The following is a 21,120-nucleotide window of genomic DNA, read 5'->3' on the forward strand; positions in this document are numbered from 1 at the left end:
TAAGCAAGGAAATAGAACTTGATTCCACATATATATTTCCCTCTATGTTGTTCTATAAATTAAAACTTGGAATGAACAATGCAAATGTGTAGGATGTCTGTGAAGGATCTGACTTCTATAACTATCAGGATTAAACCTTAGATACTTCCTATAACATCATTAAGTGTTCAGTGCCCTAAATGCAAAGAATTATTTGGATGTAGATAAAGGTAGGGATAGGGAAGTGAGAGGATCAAGGAAAGGATTGCAGAGCTGGACCCCCAGGTAGAAAGTATGCAATGGCATCTTGCAACAGGAGGGGCGGAATTCATCCTGAAGACCTCCAAATTATGTGAATCTACCGTCTAGTTGATTTCTTTTTGAAAAGGTGATAAAAGTCCTAGATCTGATCCAAGAAGTATATAGAAAGCTTGCTACAGCAATAACTCAACATTAGTCACCAATGAGACATGCTAACCTTGAAATACCTTTCAACAGTACAGTTTGCTAGTTTGAAATGTTCAGAGCCTGCCAATATCCGTTTGTCTGCTAATGCCCACTGCATTCATAATGTACAATAAGAAGAATCAATTTGTCTCTTAATGCTATAATAAAATGTTCACAACTTAAAAGTAAATACATTTCAAAATGAACTGTTGTAGTTATGCTCGGGAACTGTGTTTTTTATAATGGAAACCATAATGAAAAATTTCTTATTAAATTTATCGTGGATTTTCATAAGCTGGTCTTCCCAATTGTGAAAAGTCTGTGTTGATATACTGGAATCATATGGCTGGGAAATAAAGGGAGTGCATATTTAATTCTGAAAGCTAATAAGACAAATTAGGCCATTTTTTATTTTAAAATGTGCTCATTCCAACATTTATAAGTGTAGCCAGATAAATCTGCCAACATCTGTTCCTCTTACACAAAGAACTGGCTCTAATAAAATTTTGGTCATACTATTATGAGATCTTAGCAAGAGAGTGAAGAAATCTAAGGCAGAATGATGACAAACTTGACATTAAATCTTCTTCCTTAATACTGATATGCCTGAAATCTTACAGAACATTGAATGTGCCTATAATCCTGAACATTTGACAGCTTTTATATAATATTCTAGGCAAAGGTGACCTGCTCCTGCTCTGCTGTTGACAGTGCAGCTGAAATGGCTCTCTAATAAATGAGGCAGGATTATCTAGCCAAGATGGCAAACAACAGCTTATAATATGCACCAGGAAATTTCTGTAGCATGTTGGATCTTTGCCGTCAATGACACATGGATCAAGCCTGAATATAAAGTACGTGTTTCCCTAGGTGCTTGATAAGTTTTAAAGGACAAGAATTTGCAAAGCTGACTTCAGATTTGAAGACCAGTTCCGTGCTCCACACGTAGAATATAGAAAGTCCCATTGAAGGAAGCTCCGAATGTTTTAAAGTGTTGTGTTAGTGTATGTCATCTCCCTGAGTTGTATTCTAATGACTTGAGCTAGAGCCTCCAGTTTAAAAATCATAGAAGAACACAGGGAATACACTAAATATGAGTTGCAAGAAAATAATGAAAATAAAACAAACGCCAAGAAATTGTATGCAAGATGATGGAAGTTGTGTAGGATTTGTGCAATATGTTTAAGATATCTGCATTGATGTACCCCATAAAGAATGCTACTCTTGCCTCTTAATTTATGGGAAAATAATCGAAGAAAAGCTTGGGTGTTTGTCGTCAATTCATAGCCTACAAGTCACCTGTTATAAATTTAGTTTATAATGGTGTAATTAACTGCCACATGGCCAGATTTTCTAAATGCTCTTCCTTTTGTTGGGAGCTTGACAATTTGAATGCCATAGAATATCAATACCAATCTTTTACAGCCTTTTGCCAGAGCAGCCTCAGGATATGTTGAGCTGGCGTGGTAACTGCATTAGAGAATTGAGTTTGTTCTTTTTCAGAAGACAAATATACTATCTTTGAAACCACTTACAAGGAAAAAAATAGACATTAAATACTAGTGTATAACACCAAACCCAACTTGTTAATAATAGGAGTAACCTGCACTGTAAAAGAGATGGAATCTCTAAACGCCAGAAAAGAATGGTACCTAAGAGAGGCAATCCCAGAATATATTACAGACGACATGCTTAGAGAAATAAAAAGTGAGGGAAAAACTGAAGCTTATAACAGTCAGCTCTAATGCAGAAAGTTGTAATATATAATAACAATAAAATAAATGCATATGTGTTTGTAGCTTCTTAGATGACTAAGGGTATGAATGGAGCTTTCTGAAATATTGTAGAATGCAGCAGAATGCAGCTGAGCCCAGAAATAAAGGTTGAAAGCTAGTTGCCAGCAAAGAGAAAAAGACATTAACTGCTTCATTTGAAAAACATTCAAAAAGTAATAGTAAGCTTTCTTTGAGAAAGATTTTACTTAATATGGAAAGGCTAGTTTGTTTGGCTGTTTTTCATGAAGCAATCTAACTTTTGATACATACATATATGCACTACAGTATTTTTCAACCTGGCCATAATTACAACACTAGACATGTTCAATTATGAAGCATTTTATAAATCGTGAATAATCTTTAGAAAATCAGTGCAAATCACTTTTATAAAAAAGTACAGAAGCACATAATTTCTGAATGAATCCTACTTTATGTCAAATTGAATGGATTTATCTTTATGAACATCACACATAAATCAGAAGCTGTTACGGTTGTGAGCAGAATTTCAAGAACTCTATGGTCTTGGTGGCTATTTGGAAAACATATATCTCTAATTCTCTTTCTAACTTTTACTTTCTTCTGCAAATTTTCTCCGGCACTCATGAGTAGGCGATTTTATGGCTACATATAGGGTGTGATTCACCAGAGCCATAACTCCAGATGGCATTGAGATACTCCTGCAGCAATTGTGTCTACAGTTTGGCTGCATCACTTATCAGCTGTGATGACTATGGTTTGGCTCTTCACTTGGACAATACCTAGGCCCTTGTACAGAGACCAAAAAAAAAAAAAAAAAGTCTTTTAGAAACACCTCTCTCTATGACCTCACAACATAGAAGGTTTGCTTAAGAATCTACTAATTGTCTAATTTTTAAAGAAAGTGTGGACTAGAATTGTTGATTGTTGAAATGCTTTTGCATAAGAGCTGCATGGACATTTGGAAAGTGAATCCCAAGGTATCTAAGGTCCAGTATCCTAGGCAGCCAACCACTCTCTTCATTGGAATACATGTTGTCCCATCAGGAAATATAGAAAATAAAAATAATAATGAAGAATAATAAACACAATTATTTATTAGGTTCTCACTGTTTCCCAAGGACTGAACTGGGCATTTCACATACATCTCATTTATTTTCCTAATATTAGGAATTATGGTTCAATGAAATAAAGTAACTTGTCTCAGAGATTGTAATATAAACAGATAGAAAAGTCCTGAAATACTTTAAAAATATCTCTTATCAAAACTACATACAAAAGTTACTTTTTAAATATAAAAATATAACTAATCAATAGATCAGGATATTTATGTAACTGGGAAACTTATGTAACCATGTGATTTTTGAATATATTGTTCTCCTTTTAATCATGTACACTCTGGGTTGTATGGAAAGATTGGGAAAAGCAAATGTATTACTTTAGCCACAAAAGTGAAATATCGATGAGAATTTCTCAGTACTAATTGTCATTGCCCTATTTAAAATTCTCTTTGCTTATTCATGCACTAATTATGGAAAACAGACCCACATTGCCAGTCTTCTAATGGATAACACCCAGACGCGCTCAAATTTCCCTGATTTGTGGCCTTGATTCTGAAAATTACCTGACAGAATTCCAGTTATCTCTTCCACCAAATGTACTTTTGTAACTACTTGAGTGTACATCTTTCTATTAATAGTATATAGTTAGGTCCATTTATTCTTTTATATGCTAAATTATTTTTATCAAAGTAATATACATATTGTTTAATAATTCAAGCAGTTCTCCAAGGTATTTTCTATTGCAGTGGTTAGTATTTGTTATCTTGACTAATATAATGACCAACTGTGTGAAGTTTCATGAATGAGGGGTATTTTTTTGGAGGTGGCTATGTATAAACGTTGAGAGTAATTTACATTTTTCAATCAACAAGGGAAGTAGAAGAAGCAATATGTATCCTCCTCCAAAATCTCAGTGGCTTGACACACAACAATTATTTTACTCTCACAAAGTTGGCTGAGTTGGAAGGGGCTTTGCTCCATTAGATGTCTCAGGGATCCAGGTTTCTTCCAACTGATGACATTAATATTTAAGATAACAACTATTTCCAAGGTAACCACTCTAAGGAAGAGAAAGAGTAAAGAGGTGGCACATTAGCTCTTAAATTCTTTGGCTCAGAAATGACATATTTCGGACTTCCCTGGTGGTCCAGTGGTTAAGACTCCATGCCCCCAATGCAGGGGGCATGGGTTCAATAGCTGGTCGGGGAAGATCCCGCATTGGCCAAAAAAAAAAAAAATTCTATCTCAGAAGTGTCATATTTCATTTCTTCTCTCAATTTTTGGTTGGAACCAGTCACTCTATCCTTGCTAATTGCAAGAAGACAACCAGTAGAGTCTTACCATGGGTTTAAGGAGGGTACAAGATATAGGATAGCACTAATGGCCTTACTACACCCCCTTTCCTGAGTTCTTTTCCAAAGTATTTTTATTCTTCTGATTACATCAGAAAATACCACTGAGGAGCTGATGTGTCTTTGAGATTTTTTAAAAATTTTATTTATTTTTGGCTGTGTTGAGTCTTCATTGCTGTGCGCGGGCTTTCTCTAGTTGCTGCGAGCAGGGGCTTCGGGCTTTTCTTGTTGTGCAGCACAGGCTCTAGGTGCACAGGCTTCAGTAGTTGCAGTGTGTGGGTTCAGTAGTTGTGGCGCATGGGCTCTAGAGTGCAGGCTCAGTAGTTGTGGCGCTCGGGCTCAGTAGTTGTGGCTCACGGGCTCTAGAGCGCAGGCTCAGTAGTTGTGATGCTCGGGCTTAGTTGCTCCGCGGCACGTGGGATCTTCCCAGACCAGGGATCAAACCCATGTCCCCTGCATTGGCAGGCAGATTCTTAACCACTGCGCCACCAGGGAAGTCTGAGATGTTCTTAAATAAGGAGAATCTGTCCATGACAGAGTCAGTTAGAGAGAAATAGGAGACCTGAATAAAAAGTCATTTGAAAAAGCAAGCAGTTGAACTCCCTTCAGTGTATTCAGTCCAACGCCTTCAAATTGCCTAATCCTTTACCCTGAGGGGCTTTCTCAATAACCTCCATATTCCTTAGGTAATTTTATCTATAGTTACCAATAATACCTTCCCAAGTGTAACACAGTGAAATTAAAAAAATATATTTATTTATTTATTTAATTTGGCTGCATCCGGTCTTCGTTGTGACACGCGGGATCTTTGTTGTGGCATGCGGGATATTTTTTGTTGTGGCACACGGGCTTCTCTAGTTGTGGCGCATGGGCTTCTCTCTAGTTGTGGTGTGCAATATCCAGAGCATGTGGGCTCAGTAGCTGTGGGGCACAGGCTTAATTGCCCCAATGGCATGTGGGATCTTAGTTCCCCGACCATGGATCAAACCTGCGTCCCTTTCATTAGAAGGCAGATTCTTAACCACTGGACCACCAGGGAAGACCCGAAACTTTTTAAAAAAATTCATCCATTAGTGCAGGTGTTATTGATCAGGAGGTGGCTTTCTTCCATGTACAATTTTCAGACCCTGGGTTTCTCACTTTTTGGGGCTCCATCTTTCCCCTAAGATCTTTGGGTCTTTTACCTCTGGAGGGAAAAGGAGAAAGAGAGATTAAGAGTCAGGCTCACTGTTTAACAGTCTTGCCCAGAAGTAACACACATTATTTCCCACTGAACAGTTGAGAATTAGCCACCTGGCCCCGTCTACATGCAAAGAAGGCTGGGAAATGTAGTCTCTAGCTGGGCAGCCACTTCCCAGCAACAACTCAATCCTGCAGAAGAGGAAGCCTGAATTTTTGGTATATTGTTAGGCAGCTTTGCCACAACTTCCCAAATACAAACTTACACAACTGTTGTCTGCTATTTAACATTATATATCAAATACTGAATATATTGCCAATTTATGTTTAACACTCAAAATATGATAGGATCTGTGCAAGATCTACCCTCAAATCAACCCGGTCCTTGAAGGGAGAATGACATACTTAACACAGATGCAATTTTTCCCAAGGCAGTGCAGCCCAGTGGAAGAAGGTGATGCAATGCTACTGGCTGTTTGGCTAACTCACCTTGTGACCATGTTCAGACAATTGTACTCTCTCTAGGCTTTTGAGGTACCATAGCAAGTAATCTTGCCAGTGTCTCTCAACCCTGTTTCAAAACCATTCCTTTCTTCAACTATGAATTAATCTGCAAATAATAACAGTGCAAACACATAAAATTATCCAATAATCCCCTTGTTTGATGAATTAATAGTAATTCTTTAATTTTTTTAGCTGTGCTGGCTCTAAGCAAGTGAGATACTTTTTCCCCTCTTTGCATTGAACAGAAGTTTATAAGATGGCTCTCAGATGCTAAATTGTTTCCCATGGTAATTCACAGGTGAAATTTTTGGAAATGCGGAACGTGGTCTTATCCAACTCTTCACCTCCAGCTCCTGGTATAAAGAAGGCTCTTGGAGATTTTGTTAGTGAATTGAGTAAATCCTTGTGGAAGTCTTGTTGAATTGGTGAGCTTTAGTAAGTGTGGTTACCGTAGGGATGTGTGCAAGCTTCTTTCTAATTCAATATATTTATTAATGTGTTGGGGGAAGATGCAGATCTCAAAACATAATCATAAAGTTTTAAGATGATCCTAGCTTGGGAGGAGGACAAAACACCAGGGACACCAGAAATATAACCCAAAGAAATGAGAACTGTCTACATTAAAAGAAACTTGGCCTTCGAAAATGTAAATGAATGAATATGGACGAAATGGTTTGAATTCTTTCCAGGCAGGGGAATAAAAGAAATGTGGAGTCTAAGAGTAATGATAATTTGCAAATGCAATCTGTGTTTAATGTGATATGACTATAAGCACAGCCAGAGCTGTTTTGGCCTGAATTTAGGGAGCTTCATTCAATAAATGAGCCAGAAAATAAGTTGTCTTTCTGTGCAGTGTTGAAGATTTCTAAATTTAAAGTCTCCTAATTTCATTCAATATCACTAAAACTAAGAGCTAAGACATGAATTCAGGAACCACAGATATGAGTAGGAATAAGACCGATTATTAATAACAGTTTTCATAGCTTGAGTAGATCAGGTACCTACTATTGGCTACCTTTGGTATTTTATTGGCACAGATGCTTTAAATATGACCTCATAAACTGCCTATATAATCTGATTTAGTTCTCAGAATGAACTTTCTGTTGGTTATTTTCCCCCATTTCACTCCCAAAGAGAAGAAATTTAAAGGGTTCAGGTAATTTGTCAATCTGGTTTGTTAATACCAGCCACCCTGCTTCCAAATTCTATACTTAGATGAGAACAAAGAAAATAACAACGTATCATATAGCTAAGAATGTTACAAAACATTTTCTTAACCAGCATAAGCTATGCAGATTTATGAGAGGAAGTATATGATAAAACTGTATTGTATGTTATGTTATGATATCCTCCTGCTCTGGACACAATAACCCGCTCACTTGTATTACACTGTTAGGATGGGATTTAAGAGCATTCATCCCTATTCAGCCTGTTTCCCATCTCAAATGCAAAAAGTCTTTCTACCTGCTTGCCACTGCTAGGATGGGAGCGAAACAGCGCAAAATACAGGTTCCCGCATCAAACTGGCAGTGGTTTTATCCATGTTTCTCCACTTGTTGCCTGTATGATCACTCACAGACAGATTGATCTATCTCTTTCAGCTCATTTTCCTCAATAAAATGGAGTTAATAGCACCTATGTCTTAGACTGGCTAGTAAGAGTAAAATGAGATACTGCCTGGGACGCAAATGAGTGCTTAAAAATGGGAGTTATTATTATTTTTTTGTTTGGGCAAAACAAATTTTTTTTTTATACAGCAGGTACTTATTAGTCATCAATTTTATACACATCAGTGTATACATGTCAATCCCAATCTCCCAATTCATCACACCACCACCACCACCACCCTGCCACTTTCCCCCCTTGGTGTCCATATGTTTGTTTTCTACATCTGTGTCTCAATTTCTGCCCTGCAAACTGGTTCATCATTTTTCTAGGTTCCACATATATGCGTTAATATACGATATTTGTTTCTCTCTTTCTGAATTACTTCACTCTGTATGACAGTCTCTAGATCCATCCACGTCTCAACAAATGACCCAATTTCATTGCTTTTTATAGCTGAGTAATGTTCCATTGTATATATGTACGACAACTTCTTTATCCACTCGTCCATCGATGGGCACTTACGTTGCTTCCATGACCTGGCTATTGTAAATAGTGCTACAATGAAACTTGGGGTGCGTGTGTCTTTTTGAATTGTGGTTTTCTCTGAGTATATGCCCAGTAGCGGGATTGCTGGATCATATGGTAGTTCTATTTTTAGTTTTTTATGGAACCTCCATACTGTTCTCCATAGTGGCTGTATCAATTTACATTCCCACCAGCAGTGCAAGAGGGTTCCCTTTTCTCCACACCCTCTCCAGCATTTATTGTTTCTAGATTGTCTGATGATGCCCACTCTAACCGGTGTGAGGGGATACCTCACTGTAGTTTTGATTTGCATTTCTCTAATAATTAGTGATGTTGAGCAGCTTTTCATGTGCTTCTTGGCCATCTGTATGTCTTCTTTGGAGAAATGTCTATTTAGGTCTTCTGCCCATTTTTGGATTGGGTTGTTTGTTTTTTCAATAGTGAGCTGCATGAGCTGTTTATACATTTTGGAGATTAATCCTTTGTCCGTTGTTTACAAATATTTTCTCCCATTCTAAGGGTTGTCTTTTCATCTTGTTTATGGTTTCCTTTGCTGTGCAAAAGCTTTGAAGTTTCATTAGGTCCCATTTGTTTATTTTTGTTTTTATTTCCATTTCTCTAGGAGGTGGGTCAAAAAGGATCTTGCTGTGATTTATGTCATAGAGTGTTCTTCCTATGTTTTCCTCTAAGAGTTTTATAGTGTCTAGTCTTACATTTAGGTCTCGAATCCGTTTTGAGTTTATTTTTGTGTATGGTGTTAGGGAATGTTCTAATTTCATTCATTTACATGTAGCTGTCCAGTTTCCCCAGCACCACTTATTGAAGAGGCTGTCTTTTCTCCATTATATATCCTTGCCACCTTTGTCATAGATTAGTTGACCAAAGGTACGTGGGTTTATCTCTGGGCTTTCTATCTTGTTCCATTGATCTATGTTTCTGTTTTTGTGCCACTACCATATTGTCTAGATTACTGTAGCTTTGTGGTATAGCTTGAAGTCAGGGAGTCTGATTTCTCCAGCTCCGTTTTTTCCCCTCAAGACTGCTTTGGCCATTTGGGGTCTTTTGTGTCTCCATACAAATTTTAAGATTTTTGTGCTAGTTCTGTAAAAAATGCCATTAGTAATTTGATAGGGATGGCATTGAATCGGTAGATTGCTTTGGATAGTATAGTCATTTTCAATAATATTGATTCTTCCAATCCAAGAACATGGCATATCTCTCCATCTTTTGGTATCATCTTTAATTTCTTTCATCAGTGTCTTATAGTTTTCTGCATACAGGTCTTTTGTCTCCCTAGGTAGATTTACACCTAGGTGTTTTATTGTTTTTCTTGCAATGGTAAATGGGAGTGTTTCCTTAATTTCTCTTTCAGATTTTTCATCATTAGTGTATAGGAATACAAGAGATTTCTGTGCATTAATTTTGTATCCTGCAACTTTACCTAATTCACTGCTTAGCTCTAGTAGTTTTCTGGTAGCATCTTTAGGATTCTCTATGTATAATATCATGTCATCTGCAAACAGTGACAGTTTTACTTCTTCTTTTCCAATTTGTATTCCTTTTATTTCTTTTTCTTCTCTGATTGCCGTGGCTAAGACTTCCAAAGCTATGTTGAATAATAGTGGTGAGAGTGGACATCCTTGTCTTGTTCCTGATCTTAGACGAAATGCTTTCAGTTTTTCATCATTGAGAATGACGTTTGCTGTGGGTTTGTTGTATATGGCCTTTATTATGTTGAAGTAGATTCCCTCTATGCTCACTTTCTGGAGAGTTTTTATCATAAATGGGTGTTGAATTTTGTCAAAAGCTTTTTCTGCATCTATTGAGATGACCATATGGTTTTTATTCTTCAATTTGTTACTGTGGTGTATCACATTGATTGATTTGCATATATAGAAGAATCCTTGAATCCCTGGGATAAATCTCACTTGATCATGGTGTATGATCCTTTTAATGTGTTGTTTGATTCTGTTTCCTAGTATTTTGTTGAGGATTTTTGTATCTATATTAATCAGTGACATTGGTCTGTAATTTTCTTTTTTCTGTAGTATCGTTCTCTGGTTTTGGTATCAGGGTGATGGTGGCCTTGTAGAATGAGTTTGGGAGTGTTCCTTCCTCTGCAATTTTTTGGAAGAGTTTGAGAAAGATGGGTGTTAGCTATTCTCCAAATGTTTGATAGAATTCACCTGGGAAGCCATCTGGTCTTGGACTTTTGTTTGTTGGAAGATTTTTAATCACAGTTTCAATTTCATTCCTTGTGATTGGTCTGTTCATATTTTCTATTTCTTCCTGGTTCAGTCTTGGAAGGTTGTGCATTTCTAAGAATTTGTCCATTTCTTCCAGGTTGTCCATTTTATTGGCATAGAGTTGCTTGTAGTAGTCTCTTAGGATGTTTTGTATTTCTGTGGTGTCTGTTGTAACTTCTCCCTTTTCCTTTCTAATTTTATTGATTTGAGTCCTCTCCCTCTTTTTCTTGATGAGTCTGGCTAATGGTTTATCAACTTTGTTTATCTTCTCAAAGAACCAGCTTTTAGTTTTATTGATCTGTGCTATTGTTTTCTTTGTTTCTATTTCATTTATTTCTGCTCTGATCTTTATGATTTCTTTCCTTCTGCTAACTTTGGGTTTTGTTTGTTCTTCTTCCTCTAGTTCCTTTAGGTGTAAGGTTAGATTGTTTATTTGAGATTTTTCTTGTTTCTTGAGGTAGGCTTGTGTAGCTATAAACTTCCCTCTTAGAACTGCTTTTGCTGCATCTCATAGGTTTTGGATCGTCGTGTTTTCATTGTCATTTGTCTCTAGGTATTTTTTGATTTACTCTTTGATTTCTTGAGTGATCTCTTGGTTATTTAGTAACATATCATTTAGCCTCCATGTGTTTGTGTTTTTTACATATTTTCCGCCTGTAATTGATTTCTAATCTCATAGCGTTGTGATCAGAAAAGATGCTTGATGTGATTTCAATATTCTTAAATTTACTGAGGCTTCATTTGTGACCCAAGATGTGATCTATCCTGGAGAATGTTCCATGAGTACTTTAGAAGAAGGTATATTCTGCTGTTTTTTGATGGAATGTCCTGTAAATATCAATTAAATCTATCTGGTCTAGTGTGTCATTTAAAGCTTCTGTTTTCTTATTTATTTTCTGTTTGGATGATCTGTCCATTGGTGTAAGTGAGGTGTTAAAGTCCCCCAGTATTATTGTGTTACTGTCGATTTCCCCTTTTATAGCTGTTAACAGTTGCCTTATGTATTGAGGTGCTCCTATGTTGGGTGTATATATATTTATAATTGTTATTTGTTCTTCTTGGATTGATCCCTTGATCATTATGTAGTGTCCTTCTTTGTCTCTTGTAACATTCTTTATTTTAAAGTCTATTTTATCTGATGTGAGTATTGCTACTCCAGCTTTCTTTTGATTTCCATTTGCATGGAATATCTTTTTCCATCCCCTCACTTTCAGTCTGGATGTTTCCCTTGGTCTGAAGTGGGTCTCTTGTAGACAGCATAATAATGGGTCTTGTTTTTGTATCCATTCAGTGAGCCTGTGTCTTTTGGTTGGAGCATTTAATGCATTCATGTTTAAGGTAATTATCAATATGTATGTTCCTATTACCATTTTCTTAATTGTTTTGGGTTTGTTTTTGTGGGTCCTTTTCTTCTCTTGGTTTCCCACTTAGAGAAGTTCCTTTAGCATTTGTTGTAGAGCGGGTTTGGTGGTGGTGAATTCTCTTAGCTTTTGCTTGTCTGTAAAGCTTTTGATTTCTCCATCAAATCTGAATGAGACCCTGGCTGGGTAGATAATCTTGGTTGTATGTTCTTCCCTTTCATCGCTTTAAGTATATCATGCCACTCCCTTCCAGCTTGTACAGTTTCTGCCGAGAAATCAGCTGTTATCCTTATGGAAGTTCCATTGTATGTTATTTGTCTTTTTTCCCTTGTTGCTTTCAATAATTTTTCTTTGTCTTTAATTTTTGCCATTTTGATTACTATGTGTCTCAGTGTGTTTCTCCTTAGGTTTAACCTGTATGGGACTCTCTGTGCTTCCTGGACTTGGGTGGCTATTTCCTTTCCCATGTTAGGGAAGTTTTCGACTATAATCTCTTCAAATATTTTCTCAGGTCCATTCTCTCTTCTCCTTCTGGGACCCCTATAATGCAAATGTTGTTGTGTTTAATGTTGTCCCAGAAGTCTCTTAGGCTGTCTGCATTTCTTTTCATTCTTTTATCTTTATTCTGTTCTGCAGCACTGAATTCCACCATTCTGTCTTCCAGGTCACTTATCCATTCTTCTGCCTCAGTTATTCTGCTATTGATTCCTTCTAGTGTATTTTACATTTCAGTTATTGTATTGTTCATCTCTGTTTCTTTGTTCTTTAATTCTTCTAGATCTTTGTTAAACATTTCTTGCATCTTCTCAATCTTTGCCTCCATTCTTTTTCTGAGGTCCTGGATCATCTTCACTATTATTATTCTGAATTCTTTTTCTGGAAGGTTGCTTATCTCCATTTCATTTAGTTGTTTTTCTGGGATTTTATCTTGTTCCTTCATCTGGTAAATAGCCCTCTGCCTTTTCATCTTGTGTATCTCTCTGTGAATGTGGTTTTTGTTCCACAGCCTGCAGGATTCTAGTTCTTCTTGTTTCTCGGGAGGTATTATTATTGATTGAGTGATGGGTATTACACATATTCCCATGGGCTAATACCAGTGGTTCCATTTGGAAATCACATTGGGGGTTTCACAGGCAGTATGGCAATGATTCCAGGCACTCCTCCATAGCACAGTCCACACTTGTCCATCTTTGTCTTTTTTCCTTTGTCCCCCCTTCTCTCCTCCATTTGTCCTTGTCTTTACCCCTCGCACTTTTGAATTATTTCCACATGAATCTACTTATTGATTCACACCTCTTGCCCATGAGGACAAGGAAAAATGCCCTTGTAACTTGTCTCATAATATTAACAGAGTGTTTTACTAGTCATAAGAATTAAACAACTACTTGATGAATAAAATTAGGAAACTCCTTTAAACAACAACCAAAAACAAAAAACATAAAAACCCCACCCTCAATTTTACAAAAGAAATATTAAGCAATACAAGGCACAAATTTTATTCATTTTATATTTATGCTGCAGTTTTAAGAATCAAGACACTAATTGATATACCAATATACTGGTTACTTTTAATCTAGAGTGAAATCTTCAGTAATTTAATAAAGAATGCACACAAGGTGGAAAATAAATTTTAAGAAGCCCTAGGCAAAAATCACATTCAGATCAAAGGAGTTTTAAGGAATAAAAAGGGTAAGAAAAGTGGGGGTAGGGATTATCTGATAAGCATTGGTAAATTCAAAAGCTATTCAAAACACTCTCTTTTAATAAACTATCAGAATTTCTAACATTACATACATATATGAAATCAATACATAACTAAGATGGACAGAACACTTAAAATCCTTATCTGCTTTGCAAATGTTTTTGTGGCACTGCTCTTTTGATGTCCTTTACAATACAATGAGCGAAATGTCTTCATTGAATGTTGGGATCTAGCAATGGAAGAGGGGAGAAATACATTTTACAGTAAGACAGGAGCAGAATGTACGGGCATGCGAGCATGCACACATGTAATCACTCACACTCAGGATTTAGTTTAGTCATATTCTTCACTCTCTATTTTGATGTGGTCGATTGAACTGGCCTTTCCATTATCATAGTGAAATTCACTGCCTAATACACTGACACACCAAGGTTAAAAGAAAACATCATGACGTGTGACTATGGCAGTCATAGGAATGTTCTAGGCAAAGATAGGAAGATGGTTCCAAGAGCCAACAATTAGCACAAACTGATGAACACAGGTCATGAGGAATCTGAAGACTATGGGGTCAGAAAGTACTTTGTGTGAAGAATGTGTTAAATCCATGTACACAAGATTGGAAACTTCAGTATTTTTTTTTTAATTAATTAATTTTATTTATTATTATTTTTTTGCGGTACGCGGGCCTCTCACTGCTGTGGCCCCTCCCACTGCGGGGCGCAGGCTCCAGACACGCAGGCGCAGTGGCCATGGGTCACGGGTCCAGCCGCTCCGCGGCATGTGGTATCTTCCCGGACCGGGGCACGAACCCGTGTCCCCTGCATCGGCAGGCGGACTCTCAACCGCTGCACCACCAGGGAAGCCCGAAACTTCAGTATTTTTGAGACTCTGATTTTATTATATTGTTTTTTAGTCTTCCTTCTCTGGATTATTCACTGATTAATTATAAAGAGGCTTTCTCCTACAGATCAAGACAGAATAACACCATTTGGGAAGCATTTAAGAAATCTGTAAAAGGAGAAACTATCCATCTGAAAGTAGTAATAAAACTGGTGAATGAAGAGGGTTTTTTTTTTTTTTTTCCTTACACGGGCCTCTCACTGTTGTGGCCTCTCCCGTTGTGGAGCACAGGCTCCAGACGCACAGGCCCAGTGGCCATGGCTCCCGGGCCCAGCCACTCCGTGGCATGTGGGATCTTCCCGGACCAGGGCACGAACCCGTGTCCCCTGCATCAGCAGGCGGACTCTCAACCACTGCGCCACCAGGGAAGCCCGAAGAGGGTATTTTTTATTAGGGTGTGTTGAAGAGCTATTTTTTTTTAATTTAGGCTACTATTAATACCATATAAATTTAGCTAGGGCTTCCCTGGTGGCGCAGTGGTTGAGAGTCCGCCTGCTGATGCAGGGGATACAGGTTCGTGCCCCGGTCCGGGAAGATCCTACATGCCGCAAAGCGGCTGGGCCCGTGAGCCATGGCCGCTGAGCCTGCGCGTCCGGAGCCTGTGCTCCGCAACGGGAGAGGCCACAACAGTGAGAGGCCCGCGTACCGCAAAAAAAAAAAAAAAAAAAAAAAAAAAAAAAATTAGCTAAAAATAAGAGAGAAAAGAGAGAGAGATTAAGTCCAATTCACCTCAACTCTTCTTGTAAGACTGGTCCTAAGCTACATTATTTTTAACAATCCTGCTCTCAGGCACTGTATTCTAGGAACTAATGTGAAGCCTTCCCACTGTAATTTTGCCACACTTAGAATGATGGATAATTAACTTGTAAAGTATGATACACAAAGATTGTCTGGAAAAAATGGAACAATAGAGATATTTTTAGTAATAATATCATGATGTTTTTGGTAAAATGCTAACAAATAAGCCTAATATTATGATGAGATATTCAGAGATAGGACAATTTATTTCTAGAATCAATTTTCAGTAGGTTAAGATATAGTATGAATTAGTAATTGTGGTATAAATAGTAGTCCTACCACCATTACACAAATGTTGATACATCTGGGGGTTCTATATTCATTTTTGCTTGTTAAGGTGAGGCATGTTTGTTGGCTACTCTATAATTTCCAATTTAATATAAGCATTATAATTAGTTCCCTAGAAGAGAGAGACTATAGAGACATAGCTTTTCTTCATTCGTTCGTTCATTTGTTCACTCATATAGTTTTGCATTCATATATTTATGCTTTTGCCCCAGACATTTTTGGACATCTGTTATTTGCACAGTACTTCTCAGCAATAGGGAGAGTTTAAGATAATTAAAATTAAAGTCAAGGTGTGTAAGAGCTCATCTCTCATAAGCTGATAGGAAGACATGCACAGGAGTGGTTGAGTGGTTGTGATATTCTATGACCCAGGATTCAGTGAGTTTCTTAGATAGACATTAGGAAATACTATAGCATGGAAAATCTACTGGGGACAACCAGGCTTACAGTGGAAAATGTCCCTGGGAGTAATGGTGTTCCCTTTCTATAGACTGTATAGACCTGCTTCAAGGTCACAAACCAAAATCACACTGAAGTTGGCCCATACCTTCATGGTTCAGTAAACTTCTTGTCCCAAATAGCTAAGAACTTTGTATCACCACTGAGTCCCTTGGTGTCCAGGCTTGTGGTTCAGCTTCCCTTTGTCCACTCCCTTGGATCCAATACTTCACACCACCTCTCAAGCCATTATCATTACTTCTTTATTTGAATTCAGATTCTCACTCTGGCTACTCTGTCCTTCCCTGTCCTACCTGACCCCTGAAACAACCAACCTTCTCACATCCCTGTGTGGGCAATGCCTCAACTAATTCCATGTCTCTAGAAGTGAGACACAAACACTCAGGACCCTAATGAAAATGTAAAGGAAAAAGGGTATTACATACCAATCACTAAATAACCCTATTACAATAAAACTGAAATAAATTCTGTAAGAAAGCATCAGAACTTGTGCTTATATTTTTTTTTGGTAATTGATTTTTCAAGCTTTAAATTCCAAGAATTGTTTTCTAGATTTGATTGAGGGACTCATCTGCTCTCCACATTCTCTTATTAAACTGTTGAGCATTTGTCTGCAATATAAGTAGAATATCTATTTATAAATTGCTATTCCTTGGATAGAGATTCCTGGAGATGGCTCATCTTGAGAGACTGCATTTTTATCAAAGACCAGAAAAATCCTTGGAAATTGCCAGATTGTCTAAAGCAAGCCAAGAATTATCATTATTCAACTGCTCTGAATCTGAGTGTCATTTTATTAATACCCTCTATATATTAACATATAAAATATGACAGAGTACTCTACTCAACAGAGATTTTGATATCTTTTCTCCCTTAAGAATCTCAAAATTTTATGGGAAAAGAATCAATCAGATGACTAAAACAAATATTCCCAGTGACTTTATTCTAATTCCTGATGAAAGCCCAATTTATTGACAGCTGTGGCTATCAAAGAGTTTAAAAATCAGAATTAGGTTTACTTGCATGTGACATAAAACTCAAAATAATAGTGGCTTAGTAGACAAAATAGAGGGTTATTTTTCTTTCTTATGTAATAAAGCCCAGAGTTACAGTACAGAACTGGTATGGTGGCTCCATGGTGTCAGGGATATAGGCTTCTTCCATCTTACTCTTTGACCCTTTTAGCATAGGGCCACAAATCTAAAGAATAAAACGTCTGCACTAGCTCTTGACATTTCATCTGCATTCCAGGTAGTAAGAAGATAAAAGGGATCAAAGAGGGTGTGTTCATTCTCTCTTTAAAGTTCCATAGTCTCACTTTGTTTCTCACTGGCTAAATCTTAGTCACATGACCACACCCTGCAGCAACTGAGACTAGGAGATGTATTTCTTTGGCAGAGCAATTTACTGCCCTGAAATTTTTTTCTCCCCTTTACTAAGGGAGGAGAAGAGGAATGGACATGAGAGTAAGTAACCAGAAGTCTGTACCCCAGTGGATGACGCTGTTACTGTTCTCTTTCATTGGTGAGCTCCTGTTGTTTAAAAGTACAGCAATCACTATGTTCTAATGTCACAGAAATCAGAGCAGATATGAGTTAGGTAGCCAAAATTTCTTCATTTCTTTTTGACCAGAAAAGTCTAACTATGGTCCTTCTACCTAAGAAGTTTGTCTTTATTAAGTAAAAAATAACCAAGTGACACTGACAAGTCACCTTTGAGCAAATTAACAAAAGGCTTCCTTCTTCTGGTAGACATAGACCAGGGCACTGGTTTAATGAGTCAAGTGGCAACTGGATTTCAGAACCCATTTGCCTCTACCTGCCAGGCCCTCAACCTGCTCAACTGTACATGCTGGTCCTGGCAGCAGTCTTATTCACCCACCATTGGATGAAAATAAAATAGTCAGCCACACTGCTTTGTATTCACCTAACACTATCAAATGCCGTCTGCCTCTGGGCTACTGGATAATTTGGCACATAGACGTCACCGTTATAAATGAGGACGCAGTAGATAAGAACCATCTGGCTTTGTTCTGTTCTTCCCTTCACCTCGGTGTTCCTTTACTCCTCTTTCTCCCTCATTTACCCCCATGTTCTGAGTCATAATGTCTCTATATATTCTGTTTCCTTCGCATCTCTCAAATATGTCCTGTTTCCCCCAACTTCACCTACCTGACTAGAGTAAGGCAGCAAAGAACCATCTGGCCCAAATGTCAATAGTACTAAGGTTGAGGAACTCTGGTTAGGGTGTTACCTGAACAGATTTTTACCTGGTCTCCAAGCCTGCAGGTCCTCTTCTGTCAAAACAACCTTATGAGGTCATCAGAGCAATCTTTCTAAACACAAGTCCAATCTCATAATGACAGTCATCTGCTTAAAATCCTAGAGTAGTTCCTCGTTGCCTTAAGATCAACATCAAACTCTTTAATATGCAGGGCACTTAATACTCTGCTTCTCTGGCCTCAGCTGTCATCGGGTCTCCCCCAGTGTGCTAATCTCACTCGGGTCTCCCCAGATGCTACACTCTCTCACCTCCACATTCAGAGGACTCCTCACTTCTTCCTCTCACTGACTCAGGCAAACTCTTACTCGTCAATGTCTCCTGCTATCTGGATCCTTCTGCCCAGCCTGAGCTAAACCTGCTGAGCTGTCCATTTTGGAATAGTACTGATTTAATGAACGAGGTTAGTATTAGTGGAGTGACATCCTGATGCCAGAACTGAAGTTCTTGCTTCTTGCCTTGTTCCTGACGTATTGCTCATTACATAAAATAACCACTGAAAATTTATGTCAACCTTTCGAAAAGTGAATTCATTGTCACAAAGTTTGTGGTTGGGAAGATGTGGAGATAGCTTAATGTCTCATTAAGATTCAGAACCACCGCCATTAAATAAAGAAAAACACACTGAAAAGAAAGAGCCTGAGGTCCATTCATGTGAATGAAAAGAGCTGAAGAAAGTTCTCTATAGGCTCCGAGGAAGTGGGAGAAAATTCTAGTACCTCTGTTCTTGACGCAGTGCACCTATAAGCCTCTGATCACTACTGATCACTATCCAAATCTAAAGCTTTCTGACTGCTCTGTAGGCTGTATACAGAAAAGGCGGTTTTCTCTACAGTACCTAAAGTGTAGTTAAGTATTAGACATAGGAAGGTTCTCAGTGGTCTTTGAATGCAAGGGCAGTAGAGACCAGACCCTGGGGTAGCTGGAATGTGCAGCAGAATTTATCATTGCTCTTGAATTGTGTCTTCAGATCCTCATAGTAATTGCCTGAGCAATGAAGGGAGGTGATTATCCTCCTTTTTTTTTTTTTTTTTTTTTTTTGAGGCTTGTTCAAGATCACAGACTCATACGTTTCCTTTGTTTTCTGCATCCTGGTTGAGTTGTTCTTCTACTGTCTTTCATACGGGCTCTCCTAGACTAGACTTCATCACACCCTTAATTTTATTTCTAAAAAAATATCCATCTCCTGGACTCTACCACTTGGAGCCTGGCACATAGCTGCCCCATTTTGTGCTAAACTCTTGGACTCTCCCTGGGCCTGCTTAGTGTTGGAATATATTCTTGCCTTCCACTCGCCTGGTGTGAATATCCTCAGGCTTCTCCTTGGGTTCTGGCCCAAAGAGCTTTGAACCTTGAACCTCATTCATTCAGAGGGGCTTTAAAACAATCTGCTTTTCTGCAGGCTGAAGTGTGTGTCCTACTACCTAGCCGTGAAAATCAGCTAGCCATTGCCCAGGTGGTATGTAAGGACTTCTGGGAAGTGATGGACCTTTCTTAATCAATGTCATCTTAGTTTTGAGATTTAAGGCATTTGGCAAAACACAAGGCTTCATAGCATAAGATACCCCAGGAGGATCCAGGTGATGGTACTCACACAGAGGTCCCGGGGGACACATTTTCCCAAAGAAAGAAATAATATTCTCCCTTTTCCTTTAGCAGTACCTTCCAGAATATTTCCTAAGCACCGTTTTTTAAACCAAAGAATAGGGAGCATTATTTCTCTGGGAGAACTGAAAACTGTCCAGAGGACGGGAACAAATGAAAACACAAAGAGAATATGTTTGTTAGTTATACTAAGCCTGATGACAAACTGGTAAACTCTGACTTCTGGGTGTGAGAATTTATGCTGCATTTTCATTTGTGTTGTGATGCTCTGGCTGGGCCCCAGGCCCTGGACCTGAACTGAAAGAAGACAAAACCCACACAGAAATCTCTCCTTGCATTACACTCAGGCAGGGAATGCAAACTTACCAATGTTTCTCCCTTACCAACCTGGTCTGTCCCACCTCTCTTCAGACACCAGCTTGTAGTCAATTTGACCAGGAGGACCCCCCTCAAAGGGCCATGAACTGGATAGCCCACACACTACACAGCATCATAATGTCAGTAAGACAGTAAACTCAGGAATTTAGGGAAGACTTGTAAAGATTTTCTTACAGCTTTGGAGAAATTGTATGTGACTATATCTAAATTATATACAATAAATAGCTACTGATTGAATTAATATACCTGTTCCTCCGAGGCTAAAACTAATGGGAAAAAAAAGAGTCCTTCGAATGTTATACCCAGGGGCTACCCATGGGACAGAATCCCAAGAGCAAGAACAGACACCACGCTAGCAAAAAAGACAATAAGTTCTGTGGGCTGAAGCAGAAAAATGCTGGTAAACCAAGATAATCCTAGAAACAGTATGGAAACAAACAGGAAGAGAAGGGGAAGTTTGTGGATTGACTATAGAACTAGAGATTGGAGAATTGCATATGCTCTGAAGTTGATCCCAAGATAGATCCTGTATTCTGGAATATGAAGGTTGGCTGTAGCATTGGCTCTTGGGCTTTTTCTAAATCAGAATGCAGTTGTATTTGGGTTGGCCAAAAAGTTCATTTGGGATTTTCCCACAACATCTTATGGAAAAACCGGAACGAACCTTTTGGCCAACACAATAAATAAGCTATTTCTC

The sequence above is a fragment of the Mesoplodon bidens genome (genome assembly GCF_964165515.1).
Source record: "Mesoplodon bidens genome assembly, chromosome: 17".
Taxonomy (NCBI): domain Eukaryota; kingdom Metazoa; phylum Chordata; class Mammalia; order Artiodactyla; family Ziphiidae; genus Mesoplodon; species Mesoplodon bidens.